The 20,387-nt window shown below is 38.1% G+C and overlaps 1 protein-coding gene across 1 annotated transcript in view; it reads left to right on the top strand.

The window, feature by feature from the left end:
- Positions 1-4,866: 4,866 nt before the first annotated feature.
- The window catches only part of LOC105111747 (serine/threonine-protein kinase 16-like), a 21,735-nt gene continuing 6,214 nt past the window's right edge, over positions 4,867-20,387 (top strand). The window contains exon 1 of the mRNA XM_011007196.1: positions 4,867-4,894. The gene's annotated coding sequence lies outside the window, so the exon portion shown is untranslated. The remainder of the gene's footprint in view (positions 4,895-20,387) is intronic.

The following is a 20,387-nucleotide window of genomic DNA, read 5'->3' as shown; positions in this document are numbered from 1 at the left end:
TGGGAGAAGACATCAACCTTTTAGTCGTGTCATTTAGCTAAGTTAATTATGTCAAGGTGAAAAGGTTACACTAATGGTGTGAGAATAAGTATAATGTAAACTTAATATGGACTTTAATGTTTGATACTAACATGTTTTATATTTGTTATCTTGTTTACTCTTTAATACTTTGCTTGTTAAATGACCAATCTTGGTTTATGTTGTATAACACTTGGTACAACAAATGCTTGGCACTTTCATAGCCCATAATGTATGGTATAACCAACACCTGAGCTATGAAAGGAAATTGATTTGTTGTTAACATAAGTTATAATCATGAATGCTTGATGAGATTTACAAGTATTAGCATTAATCGAATAAAATGACTAATGTAATCATGTTAACAATCTATAATCTGATTGGAACCTCCTTTGTGTGTGGTTTCTAATTGACTAATAAGATTTTATACTATACTTGTTTGACATACCATTAGTAGATCTTCTAACCTTGACATTTATCATTATCGTTGTTAAATCTTTACGTTAATATTCCTTCTGAAAGTTCTCATCTTCTTCTTCTTCTTCTCCTTCTTTTTCTTTATTATTATTATTATTATTATTATTATTATTATTATTGTTGTTGTTGTTGTTGTTGTTATTGTTATTGCTATTGTTGTTGTATTATTGTTATTTATAATTTGGACAATTAACCTCCCTGTGGTTCGACCTCGGTCTTGCCGGGTTATTTATTACTTCGACACTCCTGCACTTGGGAGAAGACAACAATCTTTTCGTCGTGTCAAGTTTTTGGCGCCGTTGCCGGGGAGGTAAGTTTTGTATAAATTATAATATTTATTTTATTTTCTCTTTTCACTTTTCTTGTATATAACTTTGTTTCTTTTCTCTTATTTCTTCTTCTTTTGTTTTCTTTTTCCTTTTATTCTATTCCTACACGTGCATGAGAGTGTGGTCACGTACATCAAGTGGTAGACTTTATAGGATATCCTCATCATTTTCAGAAAATATGGCCGAAGAAGGTAATCAATCACTTCATAATGAGAATAATGAGAATAACCATGCTAGAACACTTAGAGACCACATGAATCCCACAAGAACAAGTGCATCATCATGCATAGTTTTTCCTCTCGATGCATCTCATTTTAATTTTAAGCCAGGCATTATTCAACTTTTACCATCTTTTCATGGCTTGGAATTGGAAAATCCATACTTGCATTTAAGAGAATTTGAAGAGGTCCGCAACACATATAATAATTTAAATTGTAGCATGAACACCATCAGATTAAAGCTTTTTCCTTTTTCATTAAAAGATAAAGCTAAAACATGGCTACAAAATTTAAGACCAGGATCCATTCGTGCTTGGGATGAAATGCAACAACATTTTTTGAAGAAGTTTTTCCCATCTCATAGAACAAACTCTTTCAAAAGACAAATCACCACTTTCACTCAAAAACCAGGAGAAACATTTTACCAATGTTGGGATAGGTATCGAGACTTGCTTAGTACTTGCCCTCATCATGGTTTTGAAACATGGTGATTGGTAGGTATCGAGACTTGCTTAGTACTTGCCCTCATCATGGTTTTGAAACATGGAGATTGGTTTCACATTTCTATGAAGGGTTAACACCTAAAGATAGGCAAATGGTTGAATTGATGTGCAATGGAACTTTTGAAGATAAAGACCCTGATGAAGCAATGGAGTACTTAGACTTGTTAGCTGAAAATGCTCAAAATTGGGACACCGCGGGTACTTATGAGGCACCGAGTAAAACTCAACCTCATACATCTAGTGGAGGTATGTACAACCTTAGGGAAGATCATGACCTTCAAGCCAAGTTTGCATCTTTAGCTAGAAAAGTCGAGGCACTAGAATTGAAAAAGAGTGGTCAATTAAAATCTGTTGAAAACATTGTGTGTCAAATATGTGAAATAAATGAACACTTAACCAACGATTGTCCAACCTTGCCTTCTTTTAAGGAATGTCTCCATGAACAAGCCCATGCTTTAAACAGTTTCCAAAGGGCTAACCATAACCCATACTCACAAAAATACAACCCTGGTTGGAGAAATCACCCAAATTTTAGTTGGAAGAGTGAGAACAACAATGTACAAACTTCACAACCACCATTTCAAGCACACCATAATTTTCAAAATTCTCATGGATATGCACCTCCTTATGCTCCACCTCCTAGAAGAAATCTTGAGGAAACATTGCATGCATTCATTGAAAAGCAAGAGACAATCAATACTCAACTTGCTCAAAACATGACAGATTTGAAAGATACTCTTGTAAAATTAACATCTGCTCTCAGTTTCCAAGAGAAAGGTAAGTTTCCATCTCAAGCACAACAAAATCCCAAGGGGCAATACAATGCAAATGCAAGTAGTTCTGGAAGCCAACACATGGATCAAGTCAAATCAGTCACTACTCTGCGCAGTGGTAAGGTTATTGAAAAACCCTCTCTTGAACCTTATGAGAAAGATGATGAGTCAATCTCTGAGGGTAAGAAAGGGGTTGAATCTAAAAATTACAAAGAAAAGACTGATTCTCCGCCAGCACTTCCATTTCCTCAAGCCATGACCAAACAAAGGAAAGTCAATCACAACTCTGAAATTTTTGAAATTTTCAAACAGGTAAGGATTAATATACCTTTGCTGGATGTTATTAAACAGGTTCTTTCCTATGCTAAATTTTTGAAAGATCTATGCACTATGAAGAGAAAACTGAATGTGAAAAAGAAAGCCTTTTTAGCCGAATAAGTAAGTGCTATTCTTCAGAACCATAATGCTTAGAAATATAAAGACCCTGGTTATCCTACAATTTCTTGCTTTATTGGAGAGCATAAAATTGAAAGAGCCTTACTTGATCTTGGTGCTAGTGTGAATTTACTTCCATATTCAGTTTTTCAGAGTCTCAATCTAGGTGAGTTAAAACCAACTTCTATATCTCTTTTACTTGCTGATAGATCTGTAAAAGTACCTAGAGGAATAATTGAAGATGTGTTAGTACAAGTCGATAAATTCATTTATCCTGTGGATTTTATTGTCTTGGACACAGAACTTGTTGAAGCATGTAATTCATTTCCTGTTATTTTAGGACGTCCATTTCTTGCAACCTCTAACGCATTGATTAATTGTAGGAATGGACTGATGAAGCTAACATTTGAAAACATGACATTGGAGATGAATATTTTCAACATTTGCAAGCAACTTGGAGATGATAATGATTTACAACAAGTAGATCATATTAATGAATTAGTTTATGATAAACTTGAATCTACTTTAAGTAAAAATGAGATTGATGAATTTGAAGATTTGCAAATGATTTATTCTAAGGAAGAAATCACGGATGAAACAAGCACCGAAAATGTTGATGCGAATCTTTTGTCAACAGTGACAACAAATTCGACATCTGACATCACACCAATCGATGATTACTTTCCTAACGAATCCTTACTTTCTCTTAGTCCAATGCCTTGGTATGATAAAAAATATTAATTTTCTTGCTTTAGGAGATTTGCCAGCTGATTGGAGTACCCAAGACAAAGAAAAGTTTTTGAACGAAGTGAAGAACTTTTATTATGATAACCCTAACTTATTCAAATATTGTCCTGATCAAATATTTCAAAGATTCATTCCCGACAATGAGGTAAGTAGTGTCATTAAACTTTGTCATTCTGAAGCATGTGGAAGTTATTTTTCGTCAAAAAAGACAGCTACAAAAATCTTTCAAAATGGATTTTATTGACCCACCATGTTCAAGGACACACATGCATTCTGCAAAACTTGTGAAAATTATCAAAAGATTTATACTAGTAAAAAAGTTTTGTTTTATAATTCTCAACTCTATGCATTCCCCTAGAGAGTTAAGACCAAGATGGAGCAATCCTTATGGGGCCTGTGATATTGAGAATTTAATGAATGACAATGATTTTAAGGAAAATGGACATCGTTTGAAAGCTTACTTTGATAATTTTCCTAGTGAAAATGAATCAACTAGTTTGAATGATCTTGTAGATAAAGGTTGATTATTTTGTTTTTCTCACATTGTTTTTGTGTTTCTTTTTTAGTGATTTTTGCTAGTTTCTCTCACCCTGGTCAAATGGCGGACAACGGTACTCCGTGACTTAAGTCAGTTCTTTCAGTTTCCCACAATAACTGATATCTGTGTATATATTTGTGCAATTCTTTGAATCTCTCTTCCAATTCTCATTTGAAAGTGGACACTAATCTTGAAAAATTGAAAAAGTATTTTCCCGCTCTACCTCAGAATGCGATTACAAAAATTTACACTGCTAGATGTGCAAGATTGAGATTATTAATTAATCATGGAATTCCTGAAGATATTTGCTGGTTGATTGAAGCAAAGGTCCCATTATCAGGTGAGTCCTCTAATTTCTTTATTTCACATATGCCTGGAACAGGTAAAAGCACTTTTACAAAGAAACGCCATGCAAAACGAGTAGAACTTTGTCATCGATGTGCTAGATGGACTTGTAATACACAATGTTGTTCTTTAGGAATGGTATCTATAAACCGTGAAGATAAAATACAATTCATTAAGGATGGCCTGAGTAAGGAGTCTTTAGATAATCTTCTATGGACTCTTCAGACGCATCCTAGTGGAGATGTGCATCATGTAATTCATGATTTATGGCCACTATTTCATAAAGAACATGATCGACTTAGTCTTGGGAATCTGACTAAAAAAGACCCTGTTTGCTAGTTTTTAAGAAAACTAGATGGGAAGCCTATCCCCGACTCATAGAGGGCGTTCAAGCCGTTCTTGGACGTAAAACCAAGGGAAGATGTGAGCAACAATCACAACTACCTGTACATACACATGCTTTTTTTAAAAGTAAATAAATAAATAAATAAAAAGAGAGAGAGAGAGAGAGTGGGACTCCAGCTGGCCTACATATAGGTGTTATGATTGCCTTTCTAATTTCTCATCTATAAAACCTGCTCTTCCTTCCTTTCATTTCTACTCAACCCATACATTCAACAAATATAGAAGTGTGTAGAAATGGCAAGTTCCTCAAGTCATCATATAAGAAATATTTTTGTTTTTCGTGGATCTAGTCTTTGGAAAGAAAAGGAGTTTTTAGAATCAGCAAATCATCTTAGTCAAGTGCTAGCTGAGAGAAAGATTCATTTAGTATATGGGGGAGGCAGTCTTGGGTTAATGAGAGGTGTGTCAATAGCTGCATTTTTAGGAGGTAGTCAAGTTTTGGGGGTCGTCCCCGAAGCTTTAGCACAAGGGGACATCATTGGAAAAACAATTGGAGAGGAACTTCAGGTCTTTACAATGTCAGCTCGAATGAATGTAATGTTTAACCATGATGATGCCTTCATTGCTTTACCAGGTGGTCTAGGCACATTAGAAGAGATCTTTCATATTTCCTCTTGGGCTCAACTGCACATTCACCATAAACCCATAAGTTTGTCAAATGTTAATGGTTATTATGATAAGTTGTTGTCTTTTCTTGATCATGCTGTGGAACAGGAATTTCTAACATCTTCTGCACGACAAATCATAATCTCTGCTGCTACTGCTGAACAATTAATTGACCAACTACAATCCTTCATTCCTGTAATTGATCCCTCCATGAGTCGCATAAATTGGTCAACTAAGGAAAGCCATAAAAAGCTTAGATTGGATTTGAGCCTTCATTTGTGAATTTTTGTGTCTTTTGGTTTTATTATTGTGTTTTGTTATTTCTTATTTTTGTTTAAGCGTGTTTCAGGTTTGTCAATGTTCATTATTTCAAGTGATATCTTCTATACTCTATCTTTCTACCTTAGAACATTGAGGACAATGTCTCCTTTTGGTTGGGGGGAGAGGGTAGTAGTTGATAAAAAAAAATTAAAATAAAAATTAAAAATTAGTTTCCATTTCATAAAGCATGTGCATAATTGTTGTTACTAGGATGACAGAGTAAATGATCTCTTTTGTTAAAGTGACTCTTGAGACGCATTTTAGTAACCATTCTTAACAAGGTCTATTATAATACTTCTTGAAATATTCAGGTTTACAAACTCTCGCATTGTTATCACTTAATTCCGCTCATATACTTATTTAACATGTATTCTTAAACCTTAAATTACAAACACACACTTTAACATATTATTGTGGGTTGCATATTGGATTACTACATTATTTATGTTCTTTTATTAAAGGTAACAACTAAGGGAAAGGGATTGTATATAATTAAAAAAAAAGAAAAAAAAAAGAAAAAAAAAAGAAAAAAAAGAAAAGAAAAAAAGAAAACAAATGATAATAATAAAAATGTAGATAAGTTTGGTTTCATAGCCTCCCTAACCTAAGCAATTAAGCCTGAAGGGGTGTTTTAACACTTAATACCCTAAAGTGAACTGACTTGGGAGCTATTGGCCCAACGCTTGTTACATGGGTTGAGGAGAAAAGTTTAAGGAAATCAAACAGTGCACTATCTACATATCAATATCTGCGACCCGAGTTACTAAGCTCATAGGGGTGTCTTAACACCTAATGCCCTAAGAGCAACTAGTCTAGGAGTCATTAGCTGAAAGCTCGTTACATGGGTTAAAGATGCATGGTGTTTTTAAATTATATGTATATATTTTTTTTAAAAAAAAAGAAGAAGAAAAAAAAAGACAAAAATAATAATCCCAACCCAAGGAAGTTAACCTTAAACATTAGAACAAAAATTTTGTTTTCTTCCAAGAGAAGCCCCATAATTATATGTTGATACATTAAGGACAAAAGAAAGGTTTATGAATATCTTGTTAAGAGGTATTGAGCAAATATATAAATTTAACGAGAGTTTGTTTATTTGGATAGATTAATGGAAGTTAAATGATGAATACCTTGCTTTGTGGAATTTGCAAATTGTTTTTCTATTTTAACGCTTTGATTACTAGGAACTAGTAATAAGCTGGTTGGGGAGTGTGATTAGTACTTAAAAGTGCATTTTTATCAAGGTTTTATATCATCATTTTGCACTTGAAGTATCAATAACTCCTTAACTAAAGCATGTTTTATAATAATATATCTAATAATATAAGATACCTTTAATTTGTGGTAAATGTTCATTTTAAATGCAGGCCTATCACATAAATGAAAATATTGATTGATGACTTTAAGAACTTAAATTGCAAGGGCAAAGAGATGACCAAAATTAGAAAAGAGATGTCGGTGCACTCTAAACCGGAACACTGTTCGGTAATTGGGTCATATCTGGAGCTATAGATCTCAGATTTAGGTCTACTTTATATGGATAGAAAGGTAAGACATAGGCCTACAACTTTCATATGAAGCCCAAGATCTAAAAAGGTCATTTTTAAGTCCAAATTATTGCAACAACAAAGAAGCCCGAAGCTGTCCTCCAGCCCGAGCACTGTTTAGTAGTTTGGCCATATCTAGAGTTCTAGAAGTTCAAATGAGCTGAATGTTTTACACAAGAAAGCTGAGACAATTGCCTACAACTTTGATGTTTTCACGTGGCTCCAATTTTGCTTAGTTAACTCTTATCTTATTTATGTTTTTATTTTGTTTATTTATTTTTCTTTCTTTTATTATGTCTAGCTAAGTTTATTATGTTAAGGTGAAAAGGTTACACTAATGGTGTAAGAATAAGTATAGTGTAAACTCAATATGGACTTTAATGTTTGATACTAACATGTTTTGTATTTATTATCTTGTTCACTCTTTAATACGTTGCTTGTTAAATGACTAATCTTGATTTATGTTGTATAACACTTGGTACAACAAATGCTTGGCACTTTCATAGCCCATACTGTATGGTATAACCGACACCTAAGCTATGAAAGGAACTTGATTTGTTGTTAACATAAGTTATAATCATAAATGCTTAACGAGATTTACAAGTATTAGCATTAATCGAATAAGATGACTAATGTAATCATGTTAACAATCTATAATCTGATTGGAACCTCCTTTGTGTGTGGTTTCCAATTGACTAATAAGAGTTTATACTATACTTGTTTGACATACCATTAATGGATCCTCTAACCTTGACATTTATCGTTATCGTTGTTAAATCTTTACGTTAATATTCCTTCTGAAAGTTCTCATCTTCTTCTTCTTCTTCTCCTTCTTTTTCTTTATTATTATTATTATTATTATTATTATTATTATTGTTATTATCATTATTGTTGTTATTGTTATTGTTATTGTTATTTGTTGTTGTTATTGTTGTTGTATTATTGTTATTTATAATTTGTACAATTAACCTCCCTGTGGTTCGACCCCGGTCTTGCTGGGTTATTTATTACTTCGACACTCCTGCACTTGGGAGAAGACAACAATCTTTTCATCGTGTCAGCTGTCGCACTTGAAATATCGGTTTGAGTGGGTGTTATAAGCCTTGATGTGAGGCTTGATGAATCATTCCAGACCGAGCATGGTTGATATGCTCGAAGGGGAATGTTGTTCTAGAGACAAGCGTTAAACTATTCAAATGTGATGTGACAGACCATCTGGTTATAGTGATCCTTTTGTGTGAGAAAAGGTATGCTTTAGTTACTCTGATGATTGAAAGGTTTGGCAAGTACCTATAAACTTGGCCACAAACGCTCTCAAAATGAAAAGCTTGGAAGAGCTGCAAGATGCAAGCTTGTGTTGAAGAAGTAAGAGGACAGTAGCCCCACATGAATGACGAAGGGGGTGATTGTTAGGTTGATTGTCATTTCATGTGCAACAAATGGACGGCACCAACCATTGACTATTGGCAGCCACCATTGTTGAATGAGCTGGAGTTGATGGCCATCAATATTGACAACAAAGCAAGAAGAGCTGCCATGAATGCTCATAAATAGAGGCATATATGAGAGAGCAAAATGAGAGAGGGAAAGTAGAGCCAAAGATTTGAGAAATGTAAGAGAGAGTGGGCTGCCAAGACAGCCAGTAGTAGCTGTCATTGCAGCATTGAAAAGAGAGAAATAGAGTGACGTTGAGAGTTTCTAAAGAAGGGATGATTCCTCCTCCTCTATTGTTGTAAATCTTGTACTCTCTCTATATAATGCAATGGCTTCTCCCGTGGATATAGGCAGTTTGCCGAATCACGTAAAATACTGTATCTTAGTGTGCTTTCCTTTTATGAACAAATATCAAAATATTACCAGTCGAATTTCCCAACAATAAGAAAAGAAGAAGAGAATAGAGCACTCAACCTTACAAAATTTTCAAATGAAAAGAAGGGCGCCGGTATAGGTGTCCCATTTTTTTACTCTTAGAAAAGCACTAATTAAGTTACTTATGGAATTCAAAATCTCTCTATCATCCAAGATCCTAAGGTTTGCATGTTTTAGGCTAGGCCGGTATGGTATCTCGTCCTCTGTGCTATAGGGCTTGCATCTTTGAGAAGACAAGACAGATTATATAAGGGCTTACCTACGCTCCAATATCTATATATCCCTTAGCTATTTGAGAGTACACAAGCTTACCTACTTACTTGTTGATTCGAATAGATCCACTGGGTATGATCAAAGTGTTCTCTACATATGTGAAGTGATAGAAAGGGTCGACTCTCAATGAACTTCTCAGCCCTACTTTACCATTTTTCTTCTTTACTACACTCTGCTTGGATACTATTGCGACAGAAGCATACCTTTCACTTAGACACAAGGATTCTTAGATATCAACTGCATGCCCTCTTATCTCTATATAGCTGCCACCTTCTCTCTTATAAGGGAGTGGCTAAGGTATTTATTGAATCTATTTCCTCTCTTATAAGGGAGTGGCTAATGAGCTGTAAGCTTCAAAAACACATCGCTTCTTTCGTTTCAGAGCAGGTGGTCCGTTACTAATGAATTCTGGTAGTAACGTATCTCCCAAACTGTGTGAGCCCGAAATTGATCATGAAAGCCTCTCGATTCAGAGAGGGAAATGCACCAAATATTATGAAACGAGAAAACTATTATAGCTTTATATTCAATTTTGCACATCCCCTTTCTTTCTCCTGCCAAACAGGGCATGGAGGTGTAAGTGTAGATTTTCTCTACACCGAGCAGTCATCAGTTGATCAAGTGGTTTAAGCAATTCAATCGGTTCCAATAGCAGATCGAGTGGTTTACCTTGAATCATAATCTGTTCATCCCGCAGCAAAGGTAAAGGCACCACTATATATCAGCAATATAGGTGAAGGCAAAGGTCACCACAGGATAGGAGGAAGCATCCGAGCAAGCAGTTCCTAATCCAATTGTCGACCCGGACCCTGCCATCAGCATCTCTCCTTTTAAGGAGACCCAATTCTAGATTCGACTTACTTGAAGGTACCATTCTTTTAGAATGGTGAACAAGGTTACCTACCCTATGATCCTCCTTATCTTACAAAGATTTACTACGAGCCATACTCCGCGGGATACATATTGCTGGAACCTTAAAAGATGGAATGGGTGATCCATAAGAGCATTCGGCGAAGTTCATCGCTCAGCGTGGGGATCTTTCTGGAAATAAAAACTGGTTTGATTGACCCTCGTCACTTACCCGCATTTCTCTTGGTATACCTACCTGTGTGCCTCCCGTAAAGTCCTGGTAGCATGTGCGATTTCTTTAGGATCCTTGTCGAGAAAGAAGTCAGTCCTTTACTTTTATTGTAAGTTTTGGACTAGAAAAGGGAGTCGATTCACGTACTTCACAATTTCCCTGGGCCGTTATCGCCTTTCCCCGGTTCAGGGTATGGGTTCTTTCTCTATTAATAAAGTCCTGGTGTGAACTCCCTTACTGATATGACTTCAGCAGATTCTCAAGAAGCCAATTCTTTCTCTCGATCTACTTTACCAACAAGAGCTCTGAATGAATGAGCAATGAGTTTGATTCTAGCTATTCAAAGTCAAATCAGAGGAAATAGAATATTCTATAGCCTATAGCTATAGGGCTAGGCTCCGTTCCTCGCTCGAGCTACCAGCTACCTTAGATTTCATTCCTGTTGACTAATCCGAGTCCTTGAGAGCTTAGACGTCAGCGGAGAAGAACTCCGAAAGAATTTCATCAGCTCCTCCTCTCTTGATGGTATCCCGTTGAAATGGTTGCTGGATTGCCTCTAGTTCAAGCTCTAAGTCAAGCATTCACGCACTACATACCTATTATGAAGTCTTTTCTCCCAGAACAAGACAAAAACTGGTTTGCAGGTATAGCTTGGCTTAGGAATATATCCCCACACAACTATTAGCATGCCCCGGACGAGACACCAACTCTTTCAAAGGTGGGATTCCCAACCCCCTATTCAGATTAGCCTAACATTCTCATTCTCGGAAAAGGAGATCAACATCATCACTTTCAACTAGGGTTGCATTCCAACGCGGGAAGGAACAACAAGCTCTTCTTTCCTTTCTCCTCAGCTCGATGGGCAGGCTTCCGGAAAGACCAGATGAAGATAGCGGATATTGATTACAAAACTCCTTAATCGCTTAGACAACCTTCTAACTCGCTGCAAGGAGAGACTGGGAAGCGTGACTATTCTGAAGTAAGAGGTATCGAGAGTAGCTAGAGCCAGAGGCTTATAACATAGAAGACATAGAAGAATGGATGGATGCCCGGTCTGTTTCTCTCGAAGTAAACTCTTGTAATAGAAAGAATCTCTCGCTGGTCTAGCTCCTAAAGCTAAAGAAGTAGGGCGATCAGTCGAATCAGAACCTAAAGGTCTGGAAAATTTCCTTGAATCTGAAAGCGATGGCAGCTAGTCAGCTTAACCTGCCTGTCCGTGGAAAGAAGGATAGTTGGTTAAGGGGGACGCCCAGAGTCGAAGTCGTGTAACCGTGTAACTAAGCACATAACGTATAGGATAACTAGAAAGGCTTGTATGGCTGAGTTGAGTGGAGGGGCTAAGCGCTGTTGCATATTCTAATTAGCCCTTCTTCTCTTCCCGCTTCCCCTCCGTACTGTATGTAGGGAACACCGCCTCAGAAGGTATTTGATCTGTATTTCCATTTCCAATACTCCTGTGTTAAGGAGTTTCCCTGAAAGCTATGCTATGCCTTTTTACCTCTCCCTATCCCTATACGCTGGCTGTATCGAGTGTATCGTCCATGTACGTCTAAAGTAGGAGCACCTAAAGCTATGATATCCGTAATTACATGCATCTCCTTTTTTGAAGTTTGAAGAAAGGGGCGTCCAGGACATCTTGTAAAAGAAAAGCTAATGCATCGGTTAAAACCAGAGTGGGAGAATAAGCTAAGCTTTCTTTAACGTTAAGTTTACTAGGAACCTTTTCAAAGTTTGAGTTCTGAGAAGATAAGCTTCAATCCTAAGAGCTAGGAGTTATCTATTTAACTGAACTGCATCTCGTGCTAACAGCTATGAATGCTAACCCAATCAAGCAATCCCAGCAAGGTTGTAGAGGGAAAGGAAGTGACTTATTATAGCTAGAAGGGCAATCAACTGCCTGAAAGGCATAGGCTGGCCGCAGAGCTTAATCCCCGTTATAAACACTACGATTCACTCTATTAGAAAGTGCTCCCGTTACTACTTGCTTGCCCTTTCCTCCTACTCGTATTAATGATCAAAAGTCCTATATAAGCAAAAGTCTATCTTTTCTAAATCTACCTTTGTTGCCCTCTATGAAGTGAATGAAGTAATCCAGGAGTATGGGGGCACAAACGCCAGGAAGTGGCCCTGGCGTTAGGGGTCAAAGAAAGAGCACTAGTTGCCTTGAAAAGACTCTTTCCCTGACTGCTATTACTCTCATTTATTCTGAAGAAAGAAAGACACATTCAACTGTGCTTTCGATGCTCCAGAAGTGAACTGAATTGCCTTAGTTAGGCTAGAAGCATATAGACAGTAATATTATGGGAAGGATGAAGCAAGGAAGGAAGGGAAAGTTTGACCAACCCCATCTCATAAAGTGAGGGCAAAAGTCAGTGCACCTCGGGCTTTTCCCCACTGGCTGAGGAAAAGAAGAGGGACACTAAGAGATAAATAGAGAGTCTATAGTCTTAGAATAGTAATTTACCTTGATACATGCACCTATTGGAGCCAAATAGTAGGTTCAGTGTTTTTCTGAGACTGGATGAGATGTACGGTATTCACTACATGAGATAGCGTGCAAATCTTCACTATAACCCTTTCGCACTTAGGCAATAGCCTCTAACCAAAACCGCCTATGGCGAAAATACATGGTTTGCCACTACCTTCACAACTCTGACCTTGCCACCTGTTTCCCTGATCGCTGCTGCTTCCACGTCTAACTGCGGATCTTCTAACTCCCCTGGAAGGATAGGCATAATCATATTCATTTTAAGGCTAGCTCTTGCCTATCGACTATGCTTGCTGGGTGTTCACCCCTACGGCACTATTATATACCCAACCCTTTCTTCCTGCTTGTCTTCGCAGGAATGCTTTCTTGCTTCCCCGGCTATAGTCACAAAGAAACTTTCTTTCCGGGGCGAAGGGGGCGAAGGGCTTTAGCGAGCTACTCTTATCATCTCTTTGGCTTTTAAGATCTCTTATCTACGTTCAAAGAAAATGAATTTCTATAGCATCAAACTTTTTTGAAAGGATAGCCCATTCTGCATTCTAGTGTGTAGCAAGCAGTGAAGTCCTTCTCTGACTTTTTCTACTGGTGAACGCTAGGCAGGAAGAGACCTTATAGCACCCAGAGGCGAGTTAAGGAAGTCAACTGGAAGTAGCTAGATATATAGGTAGTGTTCGCTTCTTAGACATATAGAACGTCTTCCTTGTGATGCCTACCCCAGGGCATATCGTATCATATAAGTTAACTCCAATCATTAGCTTAGTAAGCTTCAGCATCATCACTAAGCGGCATTTTAGCAAGTAGAGAAGATAACTTTGGTAAAGGAAGGAAGGCTATGGCTAAAGCACTAGTAGTAGATCTTATAGCTATGTCTCTAGTAATAGATTGTTTTCTTCTTGTTCTTTACTATAATACCTGATTAGTAACCTCGTCCGCAGCTAACCACACCAGAAAATGGTGAGATAGTGCGAATACTGGCCCAAGACGACATATATCCGAGAGGTTGGCCTGTGGCCTGTTATAAAACATACAGTGGACCCTTTTTTACTTTACAAAGGGTACATCGAACATAGTGCCATTGATGGTTAATGCCCAACAATAGCCAAGCCTCTCTCCGAACACGGTTGTCATCATCTTAGACATAACTTGCAGCGGCCAACGGTCTGTTGCTGATTTTTACGAGAAAGAATCCATGCTCCCAAGGTCAAGGGGAGCAAGTTGATTAAAGGTACCATCCACGGCTCTTTAACACAGCTGCTGCCCATTGGTGGCCGTAAAAGCCAAAGACCGATCTAGTTCCCGATGGCGAATATAAGGCCTTTTCCGCCTCCCTCAATGGACTGACCTAGTCGCCCTTCGGAGTATCCCGGATCGGCACTAGATATCATACCCAATGAACACCTAACCTTCTATTACTCCTCCTTTCTAGAGAGATAGGCAATAAAGAGAAATCGTTTGCCCTAATGATGACATCGGCTATTGGAGTGACGCCGAGGCAGAGGGAAAATGGATCTGTGCCTGAGTCAACTCATCCGGATTCTGAGCGTTCTTCGGACCATAGAACAAACTCTATTCTCGCGGAACTTTAGTTTAGAGTTTAGCACCGCGGGCGGAGCATAAGGCTTCCAATCGCTCTCTGTCTATTCCCGTGACAGTGAGACGCACTTGTTTTTGTATGGATCTTACTAGCGAAAAGGCACTGAAAGTGTTGCGCCTTCTTTCTTCTTTCCAATTTTCTTTCGGGAGGGAAACAAAAAACACTTGAAAGCGATCGATCTCGATTGAGTTGACAAGTCATCGCCAGCTTTTATCTAAAAAATGCAATGATCTATTCCACCAGCCAAGCATAGATAAAAGATATACGCGCTTCTTCTTCATATCATAAAAGAGCGCTCCGACCGTCAAGCGGGCAAATGCTTGGCTTGGTAGGTTCCAGTGAACCTTTAGTCAGAGAACTGGATTGGCTTAGAGTGAAGTTTACCGTAGTAGAAAAGAGGAGCATTCGGTGGAACCGGTACAGAAATGGTTCCCATTCGACTTGGGAATTCCGTCTCTGGCTCGTGGGTTTAGCCAATGATGCTTCCTTTCTCAGCTCCTTCGGAAAAAGAACCTCAAGTCCTTGTCATGATCGCGCACTCAAGCTAAACGCTATTTGCGATCGAACTATAACAGTTCCGATGAACCTCCCATTCCGTTGTCGTCCTTCTTCTTCTTGCATTGATTTTCATTGTAAACTGAGCTTGTCGATCAAACTGTGGCTTACGTCGGACCGTACCCTAATTTATTCACTTCCTCACAACCAAGCCCTTCGAGTCTTTGTCCTGAAAACAGTTCCTTCTTCGCATCTCTCCAGTGAGAAGGATTTGGTCTCATCTCTTCCTGGAAAGCCTAAACCCTCACTCTTCCAATCCTTCCTCGGACATCAATCCCGGTAAAAGAAATAGTGTAAGTAAGAAGAAGACCGGTTAGGATCACACTAGTCCTGGCTGGCCTATTATGAAGTCTTTTCCCTCAGAACAAGACAAAAACTGGTTTGCAGGTATAGCTTGGCTTAGGAATATATCCCCACACAACTATTAGCATGCCCCGGACGAGACACCAACTCTTTCAAAGGTGGGATTCCCAACCCCCTATTCAGATTAGCCTAACATTCTCATTCTCGGAAAAGGAGATCAACATCATCACTTTCAACTAGGGTTGCATTCCAACGCGGGAAGGAACAACAAGCTCTTCTTTCCTTTCTCCTCAGCTCGATGGGCAGGCTTCCGGAAAGACCAGATGAAGATAGCGGATATTGATTACAAAACTCCTTAATCGCTTAGACAACCTTCTAACTCGCTGCAAGGAGAGACTGGGAAGCGTGACTATTCTGAAGTAAGAGGTATCGAGAGTAGCTAGAGCCAGAGGCTTATAACATAGAAGACATAGAAGAATGGATGGATGCCCGGTCTGTTTCTCTCGAAGTAAACTCTTGTAATAGAAAGAATCTCTCGCTGGTCTAGCTCCTAAAGCTAAAGAAGTAGGGCGATCAGTCGAATCAGAACCTAAAGGTCTGGAAAATTTCCTTGAATCTGAAAGCGATGGCAGCTAGTCAGCTTAACCTGCCTGTCCGTGGAAAGAAGGATAGTTGGTTAAGGGGGACGCCCAGAGTCGAAGTCGTGTAACCGTGTAACTAAGCACATAACGTATAGGATAACTAGAAAGGCTTGTATGGCTGAGTTGAGTGGAGGGGCTAAGCGCTGTTGCATATTCTAATTAGCCCTTCTTCTCTTCCCGCTTCCCCTCCGTACTGTATGTAGGGAACACCGCCTCAGAAGGTATTTGATCTGTATTTCCATTTCCAATACTCCTGTGTTAAGGAGTTTCCCTGAAAGCTATGCTATGCCTTTTTACCTCTCCCTATCCCTATACGCTGGCTGTATCGAGTGTATCGTCCATGTACGTCTAAAGTAGGAGCACCTAAAGCTATGATATCCGTAATTACATGCATCTCCTTTTTTGAAGTTTGAAGAAAGGGGCGTCCAGGACATCTTGTAAAAGAAAAGCTAATGCATCGGTTAAAACCAGAGTGGGAGAATAAGCTAAGCTTTCTTTAACGTTAAGTTTACTAGGAACCTTTTCAAAGTTTGAGTTCTGAGAAGATAAGCTTCAATCCTAAGAGCTAGGAGTTATCTATTTAACTGAACTGCATCTCGTGCTAACAGCTATGAATGCTAACCCAATCAAGCAATCCCAGCAAGGTTGTAGAGGGAAAGGAAGTGAGTTATTATAGCTAGAAGGGCAATCAACTGCCTGAAAGGCATAGGCTGGCTGCAGAGCTTAATCCCAGATATAAACGCTACGATTCACTCTGTTAGAAGGAGCTCCCGTTGCTGCTTGCTTGCCCTTTCCTCCTACTCGTATTAATGATCGAAAGTCCTATATAAGCGAAAGTCTATCTTTTCTAAATCTACCTTTGTTGCCCTCTATGAAGTGAATGAAGTAACCCATGAGTATGGGGCACGAACGCCAGGAAGTGGCCCTAGCGTTAGGGGTCAAAGAAAGAGCACTAGTTGCCTTGAAAAGACTCTCTTTCCCTGACTACTATTACTCTCATTCATTCCGAAGAAAGAAAGACACATTCAACTGTGCTTTCGACGCTCCAGAAGTGAACTGAATTGCCTTAGTTAGGCTAGAAGCGGATAGAAAGTAATATTACGGGAAGGATGAAGCAAGGAAGGGAAAGTTTGACCAACCCCATCTCATAAAATGAGGGCGAAAATCAGTGCACCTCGGGCTTTTCCCCACAGGCTGAGGAAAAGAAGAGGGACACTAAGAGATAGATAGAGAGTCTACAGTCTTAGAATAGTAATTTACCTTGATACATGCACCCGTTGGAGCCAAATAGCAGGTTCAGTTTTTTTCTGAGACTGGATGAGATGTACGGTATTCACTACACGAGATGGCGTGCAAGTCTTCACTATAACCCTTTCCCACTCAGGCAATAGCCTCTGACCAAAGCCGCCTATGGCGAAAATACGTCGTTTGCCACCACCTTCACAACTCTGACCTAGTCGGCCACCTGCCTCCCCGATCGCTGCTGCTTCCGCGTCTAACTGCGGATCTTCTGACTCCCCCAGAAGGATAGGCATAATCATATTCATTTTAAGGCTAGCTCTTGCCTATCGACTACGCTTGCTGGGTGTTCACCCCTACGGCACTATTCTATTCCCAACCCTTTCTTCCTGCTTAGCTTCGCAGGAATGCTTTCTTGCTTCCCCAGGTAGAGTCACAAAGAAACTTTCTTTCCGGGGCGAAGGGCTTTAGCGAGCTACTCCTATCATCTCTTTGGCTTTTAAGATCTCTTATCTACGTTCAAAGAAAATGAATTTCTATAGCATCAAACTTTTTTGAAAGGATAGCCCATTCTGCATTCTAGTGTGTAGCAAGCAGTGAAGTCCTTCTCTGACTTTTTCTACTGGTGAACGCTAGGCAGGAAGAGACCTTATAGCACCCAGAGGCGAGTTAAGGAAGTCAACTGGAAGTAGCTAGATATATAGGTAGTGTTCGCTTCTTAGGCATATAGAACGTCTTCCTTCTGATGCCTACCCCAGGGCATATCGTATCGTATAAGTTAAGTCCTATGGAATCTCTTTTTTAAAGGTGAGAAACTTCCGTATCTTATTAGCTTAGTAAGCTTCAGCATCATCACTAAGCGGCATTGTAGCAAGTAGAGAAGATAGCTTTGGTAAAGGAAGGAAGGCTATGGCTAAAGCACTAGTAGTAGATCTGATAGCTATGTCCCTAGTAACAGATTGTTTTCTTCTTGTTCTTTGCCATAACGCCCATTCTGGGACGAGTTGGAAAAAGAATTCCTAACCTAAACCTAGTCCCATTCCAAGACTACACTTTCTTTTTGGTTTGGATCTATCCTTTTTGTTTTGAATCCCCTACCTACTAGGATACTTGGCTTGCTCCCTAATGCTGTGTTTCGCCAAGGTTCAATCTTAACTTTTCTGACCTTTTCAAATAGAAGAAAAAAAAGTTATTTTAATTTCGAGGAAGGTAGAGGCTTTGTTTATTATGCACACCAGCTTTAGCACAATGAAACTGCTAATCAAATAGAGGATTCAACTAAAAGCGAGTCAAGGGCTTTAACGAAGAGTTATATATTCTTTGCGAAAGAAGATGCCAAAGAGCCAGGCCAGTTAGTCAGTCAAGCTAGACATCTAGACTCTCCCCTCTTCCTTATGTCGAGTCTCTTTACCCGTAATAATATTTTTCAATTGAAATACAAGAAACTCCACTTCACCAGGGTCGATATAATTGAGCTCGACTGAAAGGAGAACTCCTATTGGTAAATGCATCCTTTCCTGCTAATAGACCCTTTGCTTAGCTAATTATGTTATAGTTGACAAAGTTCAGACTATTGACTTAAGGATGAATTTTCCAAGAGGGTAAGCAAAATTCAGACTTCTCCGTTGTTCATACAATTTGAACTTGAAAACGACCCTTTTGAATCTTGGACTTCCATAAAAGTCTTAAGCAAACTTAAATCCAAGTTCTACAGCTCCAGTTATGATCTAATGACCGAATAGTGTTCTAATTTGGATTAAATTAGCATCTCTTTTATAAGCTTGATCCTTTCTTTATCTTCTAAGTTTCAGAAGTTAAACTCATCAATCAATTCTTTTATTTATATAATAGGCTTGCATTTAAGATGAACATTTACCATAAATTAAAGGTATCTTATAGTATTAGACATGATATTATAAAACATACTCTATTTAAGGAGTTATTGATACTTTAAATGCAAAATGATGATATAAAACCTTGATAAAAATACGCTTTTAAGTGCTAAAGACATAGTATAGAGGTATTGAGTTGACATGTAAATTGAACGAGAGTTTGTTTATCTAAATAGATTAATGCCTTGCTTTGTGAAACTCGCAAAATGTTTTTTTTATTTTTAACACTTTAATTATTAGATATTAGTAATACGCTGGTTGAGGGGTATGATTAGTACTTAATAACTTATTATAGCTAGAGTTTTGGTTAGTTTATTAGGAGGGCAACTTCAATAGTCAATTCCTTCTTTGAACGATGTTTGCTTAATAGATATTTTCTCTCTTAGATTTCAACCTCTCGTAGTGTAAACCTTTGAGAAAGAGACATTTAAAGAACTTTCATAGAGGAGAAAGATGTTGCCTTTGCCCTGTTGTGTGGTTTAACCTTCCTTCTTTATCATGGTCATTGTTTTAGCTCTTGAGATTGGAATCTCTTCAGTCAGGAATGAAAGACCTACTTAAAAAAAAGATGGATGTTGTTTAGTATTCAACCCATATCTTGAGTTTTAGAAGTTCAAATACACCGATTTGTTTTTTTTAGAAAGCTAAGAAAAATTTCTTAGAACTTTCATGTGGACTGTCTGTTTAAATTCTGACGTTATCAATGACGTTTTATTCAGGCAAGAATATAAGGATTGTCACAAAGTCAAGAGTTAGTCACCCACTTAACAATTAGTCATCAAATCAATAGTTCTGAATTTTGGCCTATAAAAGAAGGTATTTACCATGCATTTAGACATCTTGGTTTTCAGATCAAGATCATATCCCTATTCTCTTTCTTTATATTTTTATAATGTTTAAGTTTTGCTTTCATTAATCTCTTATTTATGCCTTTTATTTACTTTACTATACTTATATAATCATGTTCTACTCTTGTTTATTTATATTTCTTTTCTTCATTATATTTAGCTAAGTTTATTATGTCAAGGTGAAAAGGTTTTACTAATGGTGATAGGATAAGTATAATATAAACTTAATATGAACTTCAATGATTATATCCTAAACAACTTGCTATTACCATGTCTTATCATTTTTATTTTATTAATTATTAATACCTTACTTGTTAAATGGTTAATCTAGATTTATATTGT

Source organism: Populus euphratica, unplaced genomic scaffold, assembly GCF_000495115.2.
Source record: "Populus euphratica unplaced genomic scaffold, PopEup_1.0 scaffold614.1, whole genome shotgun sequence".
In the NCBI taxonomy this organism is placed as follows: domain Eukaryota; kingdom Viridiplantae; phylum Streptophyta; class Magnoliopsida; order Malpighiales; family Salicaceae; genus Populus; species Populus euphratica.
The sequence above is the reverse complement of the archived record's forward strand: the minus strand, read 5'-3'. Positions and strand labels throughout refer to the sequence as shown.